This window comes from Diabrotica virgifera, chromosome 9 (assembly GCF_917563875.1).
Source record: "Diabrotica virgifera virgifera chromosome 9, PGI_DIABVI_V3a".
Classification (NCBI taxonomy): domain Eukaryota; kingdom Metazoa; phylum Arthropoda; class Insecta; order Coleoptera; family Chrysomelidae; genus Diabrotica; species Diabrotica virgifera.
Window position 1 is genome coordinate 200,259,733 of NC_065451.1, and position 14,875 is coordinate 200,274,607.

Here is a 14,875-nt window from a genome sequence, read left to right on the forward strand (position 1 = left end):
CTTGCATTTTTCGGGGAAAATTTTCGTCGAAGTAAATCGGGAAAAACACGCCTCTACGCAGAATTTAATTACGGTGAATTTTTATTTGGTTGTTTTTGGTGTAAAGGTAAAATCTTTGGAAGTATAAATCAAAAATTGAAAAAAAACACGATTTTCGGGCGCCATTTTGTTTATAAAAAAAGTAGCACACTATCTGCGGACTTTGCATACCTATATTATTAATATATACAATCATAAGATTCGATTCCAGCAATAAAATTGCTGGTAAATAACTTTTCCCAAAAATGGCTTATTCTCCGAAAATCTGCCCAGACTATTTTGAATAAAAGTGAAAATACTGACTTAAATGAAGGTAAAGTGTAGGAAAACGAAGAATATTGTGGCTTAGAAACATAAGCAAATGGTTTAGATGCAGTAGCGCAGAACAATTAAGGGTTATTTAAAATTATTTAGAAAAAAACTATTGTCACTATTTCTCTGTTAATGACATTGAATCGTTGATGTGGATCATCACCATGACCATGGTGCTACAGCTCTTAAAGAGGCTCAACCTTTCCAAGCTTTCTGGGCCATTCTACTCTATCTCTTGCTTGGATTTTCCACTTGTCAACGTTTATTTATTTATTTATTTATTTATTTTACGGATACGCCATTTTTACAAAAATACGACATCAATCTTTACAAAGCATAGGTTCAATAGGTTGCATTAAAAAAAAAACAAACCAAAATTAAAATTAAACAAAATTCAATAAAAGTAGTAGCTTAAGTTATTAAATAATGCTCAAAATCTCTCAACTGATTTCTTAAATGTTGCTATAGATATTCCAAATAACTCTAAACTATTGCTGTGCTCATTTGCAGTTCGTAAAATTCTTGTAATGTGTTCATTTTGACCATAATTTGTAGTATGGAATGGATTGTTGAAAATCTCAGTCTTATGAGTTCTCTAGTATTAACATTAAAACTTATTAAACTTAGTAACTCTGGATCTTGAACATATCCATTTATAATCTTAAAAAGGAAACATAAATCCGCTTGACACGTTCTATGATGTAGTGGCCAGATCTTTAGTATTGACAGTATATCATCATATGTGTATTGCTGTCTGATAAAACCAATCTTGTAAGCACATACCCTCAAGAATTTATTCTGAATTCTCTCGATACTGTAGATGTCACTATTATATGAAAGAGAAAAAAATGAGAGAACCATACTCCAAAACTGATCGAACTAAACTAAAGTAAAACATTTTTAAAGTTTGTACTGAAAACTGATTACAGTTTCTTAGAATAAATCCCAACATTTTTAAAGCTTTAGCTGAAGTTTCGTTAATGTGATATTTAAAAGTTAATTTAGAATCGAAATTTATACCTAAATCCTTAATATTCTGACGTGCCTCTAATGGTACATTATTTATACAATAATTATAATTGACAAACTCTATTGATCTTCCAAAAGTAATTTTAAAACATTTTTTTTTATATTTAAGTATAGCATGTTTACCTAACACCAACTAGCTAAGCTTTTAATATCATTCTGTAACAAAGAGGCGTCAACTAGGTTATTTACTATTCGAAATATTTTAAGGTCATCAGCAAACATTAGAAATTTACTACTTTTAATCACTGAGGATATATCATTAACAAATATATTAAATAAGAGAGGCCCAATATGAGACCCCTGAGGAACTCCTGAGGTTACAGATACTCGTTGAGATAAACAGTTTCCATATTTAACATACTGACATCTACCAGATATATAACTACCTATCCACTCAATTATTTTACCTCCAAATCCATAGCCTTTTAATTTAGCAATAAGCAGATCATGGTTAACTCTATCGAAGGCTTTAAGAAGTCTGTGTAGATAGCGTCAACCGTTTTGATTGCTTCGAACTGTTGGTCATTAACAATTACATGTGCAACCACATTTCCAGCTCATTCGTTTGTGAGTCGCCATGAATTTGGTTTTATTTTGATTTATTAAAATCCCATTCGTTCTGCTGGTGCTACTATCTCGGCTGGGATTTCCATGGTTCTCATCCTGGTTTTTATTACAATATCCTCGTCGTCAGCATGCTAGAATTTGGACAGATTAAATATAGTTAATATGCTATCTAAATCAGCTCCTCGTACGACTATTGTCTAACGCTGTGTTAAAAAACCGAGACGCCAGCGTGTCTCCCTGCTTTAATCCCTGCGCGTTAAAGACTTGGGGTAAGAACAAGTAAGTCGAGGTGGAGGTGGATGTGCAGGTCGCGGTCTATGTCGACATCCATGTAAAACAAACACATTGTAGTGAATGAAAGAGAGCAGAGCAAGTAAGTCGCGGTGGAGGTTTATCGCGATGCCATTCAGGAGGTTTACATCGATGCTTTTGAAAATAAAATGAGTTTGTTTTACATGGATGTCTACTGCGCGGCCTACAAGTATGCTTTTCTGTGATTGATCCGTTCGAAGCCAAGTTGTCATTAACTGCGCTATCTGAGTTGATACTTCTTATAATATAATCCCTTTTTTGTATTCAGTTTATTTTTGAATTTCTAAAGTAATTAAATTCAGTAAAATTAAGTAGTAAACTTTGTATCTAGGGCTTTTCGTTGTTTTCCTCCTAATTCGAGAGATGTCGCTAGATTGCGTCTCAAAAGGTGGAATCATTGTATCGCGATGGTTTCCCTTAAATAGTCAGATTGTTTATGTTCCTTTCAGAGTTGTGACTGCATAGCTTCACTGAGGAGGCATGAGGATGCTGAAATAGCTATATGGAGATGGTGGTCCAACTCTGAATCGAATATAAACAAAAATCTGCATTTACCTTTTCCATTTTTACTCAGTTCTGAGTATTCAGAAACTGTCTTTCGGTCCTTTTCCTAGACGAAGAGAAGGTAAATGCGTGGCCTAAGTGTCCTATTTGCTTTCTCCTATTTTCGTCGTCTCTGTGATTATATATTGTAAAATCCGGAGATACGGGATGCAGCCAGAAAACAGTTTATTAACGAAAAGTCTTGGATTTAAAATATTATTTATTATATTTTTATTTCAATTATTCTAATTGTTTAAAAAGTAGTAGACTTTGTATCTAGGGCTTTTCGTTGTTTTCCTCGTAATACGAGAGATGCCGCTAGATTTCGTCTCAAAAGGTGGAATCATTGTATCGCGATGGTTTCCCTTAAATAGTCAGATTGTTTATGTTCCATTCAGAGTTGTGACTGCATAGATTCACTGAGGAGGCATGAGGATGCTGAAATAGCTATATGGAGATGGTGGTCCAACTCTGAATCGAATATAAACAAAAATCTGCATTTATCTTATAAATTCAGTAAATTTTTGAAATATGAAGGAGGATCTGATTATTTACAGCTGTAATTTCATCACTATCATCACTTGACTGACACAACATCGCAAAAGCACAGTCTTTTTGTCATTCAAATTTCATTAAACTACTTCACTTAATAGTGGTTCTAGCTCGACTGACAGCGCAGGTGACCTCCTTGCTATGTGCTGTCGACATCAACCGTGACTTAACTAGTAGCATCCACCGCGACCTACACTTCCACCTCGACTTACTTGTTATGTTCTTATCCTTGGTCTTATGACACTGTCATATGCCACTTTACAATCGACCAAAAATGTTACATAATATGCTAGTTGATGTGGATAATTCAATAAAAAATTTCAAAATTGTGAAAAAATACCATAAAATAGGTATTTACCATAAAAAATGACTTTCAGGACCAATTTTTTCTTAAATGTGCGTTTCATTTCAGTTTACAAAAGCTATAAGTTAAATTTTCTGTATACTTTTTATTTAAAATAGAAAAGTTTGCTTTTCCTTTCTCGGATTTTCTGGTTTACTCCATATACCCAATATTGAAATACATTTATTAGACCATATATATTTCAATATAAATGGCGTCAGTGTCGCTTATAGCTAAACTTTACACAAGAAACGAAAAAGTTACTATAAAGTTTTCGGAACTCATAAATAAAGGAGGGTTCAAGTTGGTCGACCAGAATCCGGCTGTTTATATTGTGTTACTTGTGTAACATATGCGAAAGATGCTGAAGATTTTTAAAATTCTATTTTGTATTTCTAATAAAAACGTATTCTGTTAAATTCTAAACGTATTTTTTTGTTAGGTAAATATAAAAAAGTGTGTACTTTTTACGCACGTAAGAAGTTATACTTCTATTATTATGATTTCAACACAATAAATATACTCAGTGACATTAGAAGTGTTACACCCAGAAAGAATCATTTCTTGAACTTAATTTTTTGGCAGCACAATGACAATATTTATAGCATGCTATGATAACAATATCAATGTTTTATCTTTTATAGTTTTTGTAAAAATAAAGTTTTATCTTTAAATGTTTTTGTGAAAAGACCAATTTATGAATACCGATTGGTGCAGAACTTTTTAGTTCGTATTTATTCCTCAGTCTAATTGTATTCAGCAGGGCCGCCGCTGAGATGTTGGCCGCCCGTATGCAACTTAATAGTTGCCGCCCCCCTTCCAACATTTTGGAAATATGTACATACTAGTATTTAAAGAAATGTGCAGAAGATGCATAACAATAATACCTAAGTTGTAAATAGATAAATACTTGAACAATTTGAGTAATATCCATGATCCAACGCCCATTATATGTATATTGTATATCCTAATTTAAACTTCCATTTACTTAAAATAAACCGTGAATAATATAACATAAACACATAAAGAAACTAAAAACAAACTTTTCTGGCTTCCGTTTCGGGAAAAATTTTGACAATGTCTTTGTTTTTAATATCCAATGTCGCATACACTTCATGTTCGATAGATAACATTGCTAAAGCAGAACGTCTATCTTGCTTCATTGAAAATCGCAAATAATTTTTAATAATTTTAAGTTTTGGAACGACTACTCACCCTTAGCTACAGTAAAGGGTAGAGTTAGAAATATACGTACGATTATAGTTAAGTTTGGAAATGTTGATATAATATTATTTCGTAAATGTATTCAAGAATATTACATGGACGTTTTTCTGCGGTAACATATGGATGAATAGCTTTAATTTCTTCATATAAATCGGTAGCACTAATGTCAATCTCCGAGCTGTTTATGTCTGTAAGGGCTTTATACACTTTCTCACATTTGAATATGTTTATGCATTGAATTTCCAAATTCATATCCCTTTTGTTATCATTTTGCAATTATTCTAAAGCATCATATATTTTACTTATCTGGGTTTTTAATGGTGCGATGTGCGATTACATCGATCAGACTCTCCCATCGCATGTCCAACAATCCTTTTAAAGTCGACTTTGGAAGGTGCTTTAATAAAATTTTCCTTCAAATATTCGAAGAAGAAAAAAATACATATAGTTCCTGTACCTACAGTATTAAAAAATTCAACCCACTCAAAACTTAATTTTACTGCATCATTCACCACCAGATTTAAACTATGTGCAGAAAAGGGAATAAAAAATTATCGAGGATATTTCTCTCGAGGATTTTCTGCAATCCAATGTGTCTACCACGCATATTGGCTCCATTATCGTAACCCTGCCAACGCATATTATCCATAATATTTATATTTAATTCTTCAAGTTTATTCTCTATAAATTCAAAGAGACCTTGTCCAGTTACGTCAGTTTCAGGAAAAAAAATATCCGAACTGGCGTTGAAGTTGAAACCCATCTTACTACAATAATGTATTGTTATTTATTTGTTCTACGTGCGTTATATCTGGGCTACAATCTAATATAATAGAGAAATATTTAGATTCGCGAAAAAAAGCACTATAAATGTTAAATGAAGCGCATTTTAGTATTCTCAGGTAATAATAATAATAATTATTGTTTGGAATATTAGACTTTAGAATTAGAATTGTGTGAAACATTACTATTCAATTATTTGAACTTATTTGAGTTTAAAAAAAAAAGTAGTATCATCAGTGGCCTGCTTTTGGCCGCCCCTATTGTTGGCCGCCTGTGTGCGATTCACACTTTGCACACATGGTAGCGGCGGCCCTGGTATTCAGTGCAATAATATGCCCCGAGTTCGAAGACACCAAAATTACCACCATTTTAGTGATTTTGGCAGGGGTATCTTACGTATCGAGATATGGGGTTGTCGTATGGCGAAATAGGCCGTCGGCGTCGTGTTAATTGTACGGCAATGACAGTTATACGACTGTGTCGTGTGTGGACAAACGAAGGTAGAGGAATACGAAGAAGACCAACTCGTCAACCGAAGCGTACCACAGGGCGTCAAGATAGGCGCTTTAAACTCCTGGTTCTGCGAGACCCTTTTGCTACCACGCGTCAAATCGCTGATCAACGGTTTGGAGTAGGAGGTAGACTTGTTACTATACGTACCCTATACCGTATCATTCGAGCCTTTGGACTGGTTTGATTCCGCCCACGACGAGTGCTTCCTTTGACTGCGGACCACTGTCCTCAATGTTTGAATTGGTGCAGAGAACAGCAGCATTGGGTGGCAGAATGGCATAATGCAGCATTCAGCGATGAATCACGATTTTGTTTAGGTATGCATAATGGTTATAAGATAATAAGACGCTGCCGTGGAGAGCGACGAGATATCGGGTTTGCTGTTGAGAGGCATCTACACAGGACAGTTGTTGGAGTAATGGTTTGGGGGGTTATTGCCTGTGGTAACCGATCACCACTTTTGCTTATTCGAGGCAGTATGACAGATGCGCGTTATGTTGATGACATCTTACAAACCACTGTACTGCCGTATATACAAGACCGTCGAAACGCCCTTTTTTATGAAGACAACCCGAGTATATATTGCTCGTCGAATTATGGACTTTCTCCAAGAAGCTGGCGGTAATTTCTTGCTGTGGCTACCCCGTTCAATGTGCTTAAATCCTATCGGACATGTGTGGGATATGATGGGGAGGAGACTTTTCACTTTGCTCCATGCTCCACACACTCTGGCACAGTTTCCATGAAATTTAAGTTGCTTGGAACGAGGTGCCACAGACAGACATCGATCATCTCATTTTGTCAATGCCTAGACGTGTACAGGAGTTATTAAGCTAGGGGGTCGTCAAACACATTATTAATTTTTTTTTGATTACATGTCAATAAAAAGTCTTGCCAATGTTATCGTTTCATTCTTGATGAAAATGTACCATGTTCCCAAAAAATTAAAGTTCCAGAAATTATTTCTTCTGGGTGTAGCACTGTTAATGTCACTGAGTATATACAGGGTGAGTCATGAGGAACTGTACATGCTCCTACCTCGTATAGATGCTCCTATGGGGAATAACAAATGACCATTAAAAAGTGTCTGCTCCCTTTGTTTAATAATATACAGGGAGAGTTTCGCATTTTGACAGAAATTTATATTCGTCATAATTTTTGAACGGTCAGATCGATGTGTCTCTTATGTTGGTCAATCGTTACACTATTACCACCTAATCAACTGATTTATTCAAACTAAAAAAAAATCAGGTCCGGCTTTAAAAAATTAGTTCGTTTGGTTCTTAGAAAAAATTTCACCCTGTATACGCTTTTTGAAAACTCTAATATGAATTTTACAAATTAGACAAATAGGTTATTAAAATGGCATATTTATTTTTTTCCCCACACGATTACTTATTTTTTTATAAATAAATCAAATTTGACTATGAATTTTGGTCATAGATTGAAAAAAATTAACTGTTATTATAAAAATTAATTTTTTTTAACAAATATTTCATTTATGTTACCACTCAATCAACTGATTCATTCAAACTAGAAAAAAATCAGGTCCGGCTTTAAAAAATTAGTTCGTTTTGGTCTTACAAAAAATTTCACCCTGTATACGCTTTTTGAAAACTCTAATATGAATTTTACAAATTAGACAAATAGGAAATTAAAATGGCATATTTATTTTTCCCCACATGATTACTTAATTTTTTATAAAAAAATCAAATTTGACTATGAATAATAATTAAAAGTTAGGTAAAGTGAACCATAGATTTAAAAAAATTTACTTTTATTACAAAAATTAATTTTCTTTGAACAAATGTTTAATTTATGTTACCACCCAATCAACTGATTTATTCAAACTAGGAAAAAATCAGGCCCGGATTTAAAAAATTATTTCGTTTTGGTCTTAGAAAAAATTTCACCCTGTATACGCTTTTTGAAAACTCTAATATGAATTTTACAAATTAGACAAATAGGCAATTAAAATGGCCTATTTATTTTTTCCCCACACAATTACTTAATTTTTTATTAAAAAATCAAATTTGTCAAAATCGGAATTTTAACCTAAAAATGAAAAAAAAAAAAGATGAAATCAGGGTTTAACTCGCTGCAACGTTCCATTTTAATTTTTTTTTTCTGAAATTTTTACAGCACATATCTCTTACCATTGTAAAGACTATGACAATTGTTGTAGACTTTCAGTCTTCTTCTCGTAAAAGTTATGAATTTTTAAAAATAAAAGGTGCAGATTCGTGAATTGCAAAGTTAAATCGCAAAAATTAAGTGAAAAAATTTAAAATTTATCTATTTGATCACGTCTATGTTAAACTATAGAGTCCAAAGAGAAGTGTTATGGGGAGTTTTAGATCTAGACATGTTATAGAAAAAAAAATGGTGAAACTTTTAATTTTAAGAAAAACGTTTAATTTTTTTAATTTTTATGGTAAAATTACGATTTTGACAAATTTGATTTTTTAATAAAAAATTAAGTAATCGTGTGGGGGAAAAATAAATATGCTATTTTAATTGGCTATTTGTCTAATTTGTAAAATTCGTATTAGAGTTTTCAAAAAGCGTATACAGGGTGAAATTTTTTTTAAGACACAAATGAACTAATTTTTTAAAGCCGAACCTGATTTTTTTCTAGTTTGAATAATCAGTTGATTTGGTGGTAACATAAATCAAATATTTGTTTAAAAAAATTAATTTTTGTAATAAAAGTTAATTTTTTTTAAATCTATGGTTCATTTTACCAAATTTTTAATTCATAGTCAAATTTGATTTTTTTTATAAAAAATTAAGTAATCGTGTGGGGAAAAAAATAAATATGTCATTTTAATTGCCTGTTTGTCTAATTTGTAAAATTAATATTAGAGTTTTCAAAAAGCTTCTACAGGGTGAAATTTTTTCTAAGACCCAAACGAACTAATTTTTTAAAGCCGTACCTGATTTTTTTTCTAGTTTGAATAAATCAGTTGATTAGGTGGTAATAGTGTAACGATTTACCAAAATAAGAGACACATCGATCTGACCGTTCAAAAATTATGACGAATATAAATTTCTGTCAAAATGCGAAACTCGCCGTGTATATTATTAAACAATGGGAGCAGACACTTTTTAATGGTCATTTGTTATTCCCCATAGGGCCTCTATACGAGGTAGGAGTATGTACAGTTCCTCATGACTCACCCTGTATTTAAACAGTTTAATTGTATTTTTGTTATTAAACGCTTTTCTTTACTTCAATAGTTTGCATCAAATCTTTAGACGTTAATTTGACTGACTTTTCTTTAATGCAAATGAATGAAAATTTGCAGACAGATGCATTCGCGGGAACAATACACGAATAGTCAATAAATTTTTTTTAATGTTTATTAATTGTTTAATTAAAAAAAATTTTAATGGAAAATGCTTAAATTCTCTTGTTTTTTACAATGTAGAAACTTGAAACTTTTACGGATTGTAGCTAATGATATGAACTATACATAATTTCACCTTTAACTATAATTGTTTACGTTATGCTTCATAAATAAACAATAAAGTTTTAAATTTTGAACGCTCATGTCGTATTAATTAATTAAACGCTTCTCTTTAGTTCAGTCGTTTGGGTCAAATCTTTGGACGTTAATTTGACTGCCTTTTCTTCAATGCAAATGACTAAAAATTTGCAGACATATGCATTCGCGGGAACAATACACGAATAGTCAATAAAAATTTTTTCTGTTTATTAATTGTTTAAATAAAAAACGATTTTAACGGAAAATGCCTAAACTCTCTTGTTTTTTACAATGAAGAAACTTGAAACTTTTACAAATTGTAGCTAATTATATGAACTATAAATAATTTCACCCCAACAATGTTGAAGCGCCTAAAACATAAGGAAATTTTGCATATAGTGGAACCAGCGGCTAGATAGCTTCCTATTGTATATTCATCTATGCGATGACACATAGTTTTTAGTCGGCTGTTTAGTTTCAGCAACTACATTTGGATTGAAAGTGGTCACACCCCACGAGTCGGATTTTCTGCCTTCTGCAGGATTGTCTTTATTTTGTTTTACTCTTATAAATAAGTAAGTATAGGTAAGTGAATAATACTTATTACAGATTTTAACATATGTATTTATAATTGATGGATTCGACCGTTACTTGATGGAAGTTCATTTTATCTCACAATAAAACACTGAAAAACGTTTGTTTTTCTATACTTCCACAAAATTTATTACAACTATGTTATTACTACAGCTGTTTCGGCAAAGTGCCTTGAGAAAGGCACTTTGCCGAAACAGCTGTAGTAATAACATAGTTGTAATAAATTTTGTGGAAGTATAGAAAAACAAACGTTTTTCAGTGTTTTATTGTGAGATATGTATTTATTAGTGTAAGCTAAAATGAATTACAAACGAGAATAAGCACGCCTTCAGGCCTTATGGGATAAAGCAGACAGTGACGAATGTATTGACAAGTGTGATTCGGAGTAAGTGAAGAAATAGACAATGCTAGTGTAAATAGTGACTATCCTGACCAGCTTCAAGACGTTGACGTCTCACATATCACAGAAAACTAAACCTAAGTATATTTTTTGAGATTCTTTAACTCTTTTAATAACACCCCACCTGTCTGTTAGTGGCAAAAAAGTTCACCTGTCGGATGCCGGGTTAATAAGGGTTGGATTAAGGAAAAATTTAAAGTTAAAGATTGTAACGCTATGTCTTCTCTGACTTTTTTATGGTGTTGAATTATGGACCTTGAACAAAGATATGTGCCAAAAATTGGAGGCATTTGAGATGTGGCTATATCGGAGAATTCTTAAAATCCCATGGACTGATCGGGTCACAAATGAGGAGAAGAATGGGGAAGAACCGAGAAGTACTAACCACCATCAAATCTCGAAAGTTGGAATACTTTGGACACATTATGCGAAATGAATCCATATGTGCCCTCCTACAAGCCATCCTGCAAGGAAAAATATGTGGAAAGCGAGGTCCAGGAAGAAGACGAAAATACTGCTTGAAGAAACTCAGAACCTGGTTCAACACAACATCTGTGCGGCTTTTCCGCAATGCTGCAGATAAAGTGAAGATTGCCATGATGATCGCCAACATTCGTCATAGATAGGCACATCAAGAAGAAGAAAGATTGTAATTGTTGGTTTAATACAGTAAAAACTATATTCTTTTGAAGTTATACTTCTTTACCGGCGATATGAGGGTGAATTTTTATATGTTAAAACCTATGATCCCGGCGCATGCGCATTATAACTTTGTTCTGATTGGATGTTCAAATGACATGTCAAAAATTATTCAATATGGCGGCTGTGGCACAGCTGTAGTTAGATTATTTATGGTTGTTGCGTTTTAAAATTTGTGTGAAAAGAAACAACAAACAAAAGTTAGTTAATAGTTATACTGCCTTTTTAAATAGTTTTCATATACCTATATTTTTGGACTTTTGGACTATTTTGGACAAGGAAAACTCATTCTAATTTGATAAGTAGTTTTTATTATAATCATATTGTAATTATACATTTGGATTAGGTTGAAATACAGTAAAGCGTCGATTATCCGAACTAATTGGGGGACATAGGTGTTCGGAAAACCGATTTGTTCGGATAATCAAGTACAATATATTGATACATATTTATAGTCATACATATTTATCCACAAGTGAATAAAAGCCATATTTATATACCTACATATTTATTTATATCTTGATAATGACAACTAGCAACTAAACAAAAAAGTGCAGTCTTTGCAACAACATAATTATTTTTGGATACAATATTGAAGAAAATTGAAGATATTGTAAGCGTCAATTACTAACGCTTGCTCGGTATTCGAGTGCGGGACGCGGGAGTCGATAGTTCGAATAAGCGGTCGTTCGGTTGATCGACGTTCGGATAAACGACGCTCTACTGTACATTTATTTTCTCAAGAATGGGGATTTTAGAGAGAAATCCCAAATTAGGTCCGATTTTTATTTTTAAATTATGATTTTTTGGCGTAGATTTATTTATCTAGTAGGTATGTAATGCTTTGATTTACATACTTAATTTGATTACCAACAAACGTTCTACCAATCTTCATATACTATATTGTTTTCTTACTGTTTTGTTATATTTTAATATTATCTTCCACAAAATTTAAACTACATAATTTAATTATATTCAAAACAACCGTCAAACAGTAAAACGTTCAGTTACCCTATTTTTCCACATGACAAATAATGTGGAATTGGACGAGTGAGTCTAGGCTTCGATTACGAATCAAAGCGCGCCGAAATTCACGGGTTCGATTCCCGATGCAAGTTTTTATTTTTTTATTTTTTTATGCATTTTATGATTGTAAGTATATTTGTTATATAATTTCTTTTTCAGAAAATGCGTATTTAAAATTTTTGCCAACAATTATTATCGTTCAGAAATCATTTTTTCTTTGTGGCATTTTTCAATGTGTTTGTGTGCGTTTTATTCTTTTATTTTTTAAAATTTTTGGTATTGTCTTAAAATCACATAATATGTAGTAGAAGTATAACTTCTTACGTGCGTACAAAGTACACACACATTCTTTTTTTTTTTTGTTTATGAAAACCTTACCACATATAAAAATATGTTATTGATTATTTTAATTACTGCAAACAATTAAAACTTCAGTAGAAAATTGGCAGTACAATTCAGTACTTATTATACCTCCAATAAGGTTTAATAAGTTAAGGATAATCCTAAATTATAACACGGGATAGGTATCCCATAAGCGTTACGTTCCAACTTTATACACTTTAATGATACTTGAAGTGCGCTATACTCTGTAAACTGTATACTATACCCGACACCACAAAGTTTGCTTGTTAAATATTAAGCTATCTCCCGCGGGTGCATGCTCAAGACAATATCTACGGAATTTAGTTTATCCCAAGAATTTCCACGTAGAGAAGGGTCAAAGCTTATTATATTATATTATGAGTGTTTTCAAAATTGAATAGTCCGAAACATACGTTAATTAATACGCTTTAATTAAAGCGACTTTGGAGGTTATGCCACTTAACCCTTTAAGGCACATAACCCATTTTTACTTTTTAAAGGCAAATATTTTCAAAATTGTGAAATCCAATATAAGAACCTGATAAAAAAAACGGAAATTGTCTTAACATTATTGTTGTATGAGGTGTGTGGTAAAGAATGATACCAGTTGCAGTCTGGTGGTTTGAGTATTTACCATTACTTGCAAGTCACTGGTAAAGATTTATACCACAAAGTTTGCATGTTAAAATATTAAGCTATCTCCCGCAGGTGCATGCTCAAGACAATATATATGGAATTTAGTTTATCCCAAGAATTTCCACGTAGAGAATGGTCAAAGCTTAATATATTATTAGTGCACTCAAATTAAACAGTCCGAAACACATGGTAATTAATTATAATAAATGAGAACATTAAGCGAAACATTATGTCGTATTGGGCCTTAAGCTGTTCAGATACTTATCTCGAACAATAATAGTTATCCTAAATCATCTTCTTAAAGTATTCTCGTCTTTTATATGTTTTGTTCATATCGAACTTTGTATTTAAGATATACGTGAGAAATGCTTTCTACTGCAAGGTCGTGTATACAAACAAATATTACTAGCCTTATGACCTATCCACATGACCTATCCATTTTATCCGGTTAGCTTTTCTGACGACGTATCAGTACCATACACAGTCACCAATTCAACATTGCGGCACTTTTTCCACTCTTCTGTCAATTCATCTCTTTGAGGGCCAAATATCATTTTCAAAACCTTCCTTTCAAATTCCAGCAGCTTATTTATTTGCCGCTGAGTACATGTTTCAATTCCATATGTAATAACTGGTCGAATAATTGACATGTACAGTATTAATTTAGATTGTCTGTTTAGCAGCTTAATAATGATAAAAGGTAGTATAATGCCCTATTCCCCGCAGCTACCCATGCTGAGGCCTCTTTTACTATGTGAAAACTCTAAGAAATCTAAGAAAACTAATAATACAACATAGCTATAAAAAATGTCACATAGAGGACCTAAACAAACTAAACTTCTCTAACAATATGGTGGGCACATTAGATGTGGTTTGATATTATTGATGGAACCTATTTCGAGTAGGAAATTGCACGAGGATAGGCTAAGTTGGTACTGGAATCTCATTCGCTGAGTCCTGCGGCTCTAGCTGGACAGTGTGGTATCTACAATCTACATCACATTGTGCATACAAGAAGGTAGAAATTAAGCATACATGTATACAGTGGGAAAATTATTCATAATTTTTCCATAGCTCTTCCGTTTTCAGTGAAAGGTGGCGTTGTTCGCTCGGTATTTGTCCCAAAGAATTTACTTGCTGTAGATTACAATAAAAACAGATCAACATGCATAGATATAATATCGATAGATAGATAGATAAAACAGATCAACATGCATCGGGGAGAGGAGTTGCCAAACATAGTACTTGACGCAGAGCCCTTCGACTGAGACATATTCGAACACACGTGAAAAACCATTGCCAACCATCAGTGGATTACTCATTTAACCACAGGACTAATGACAATACTCATTGTTATGTTGATCGTCATTATGCAAAAAGTAGTGTCTAAGATATCTGTGGAATTCCAAGGCAGCTAAAAAAACAAGGATACCAAATCTCTGCATAAAACCT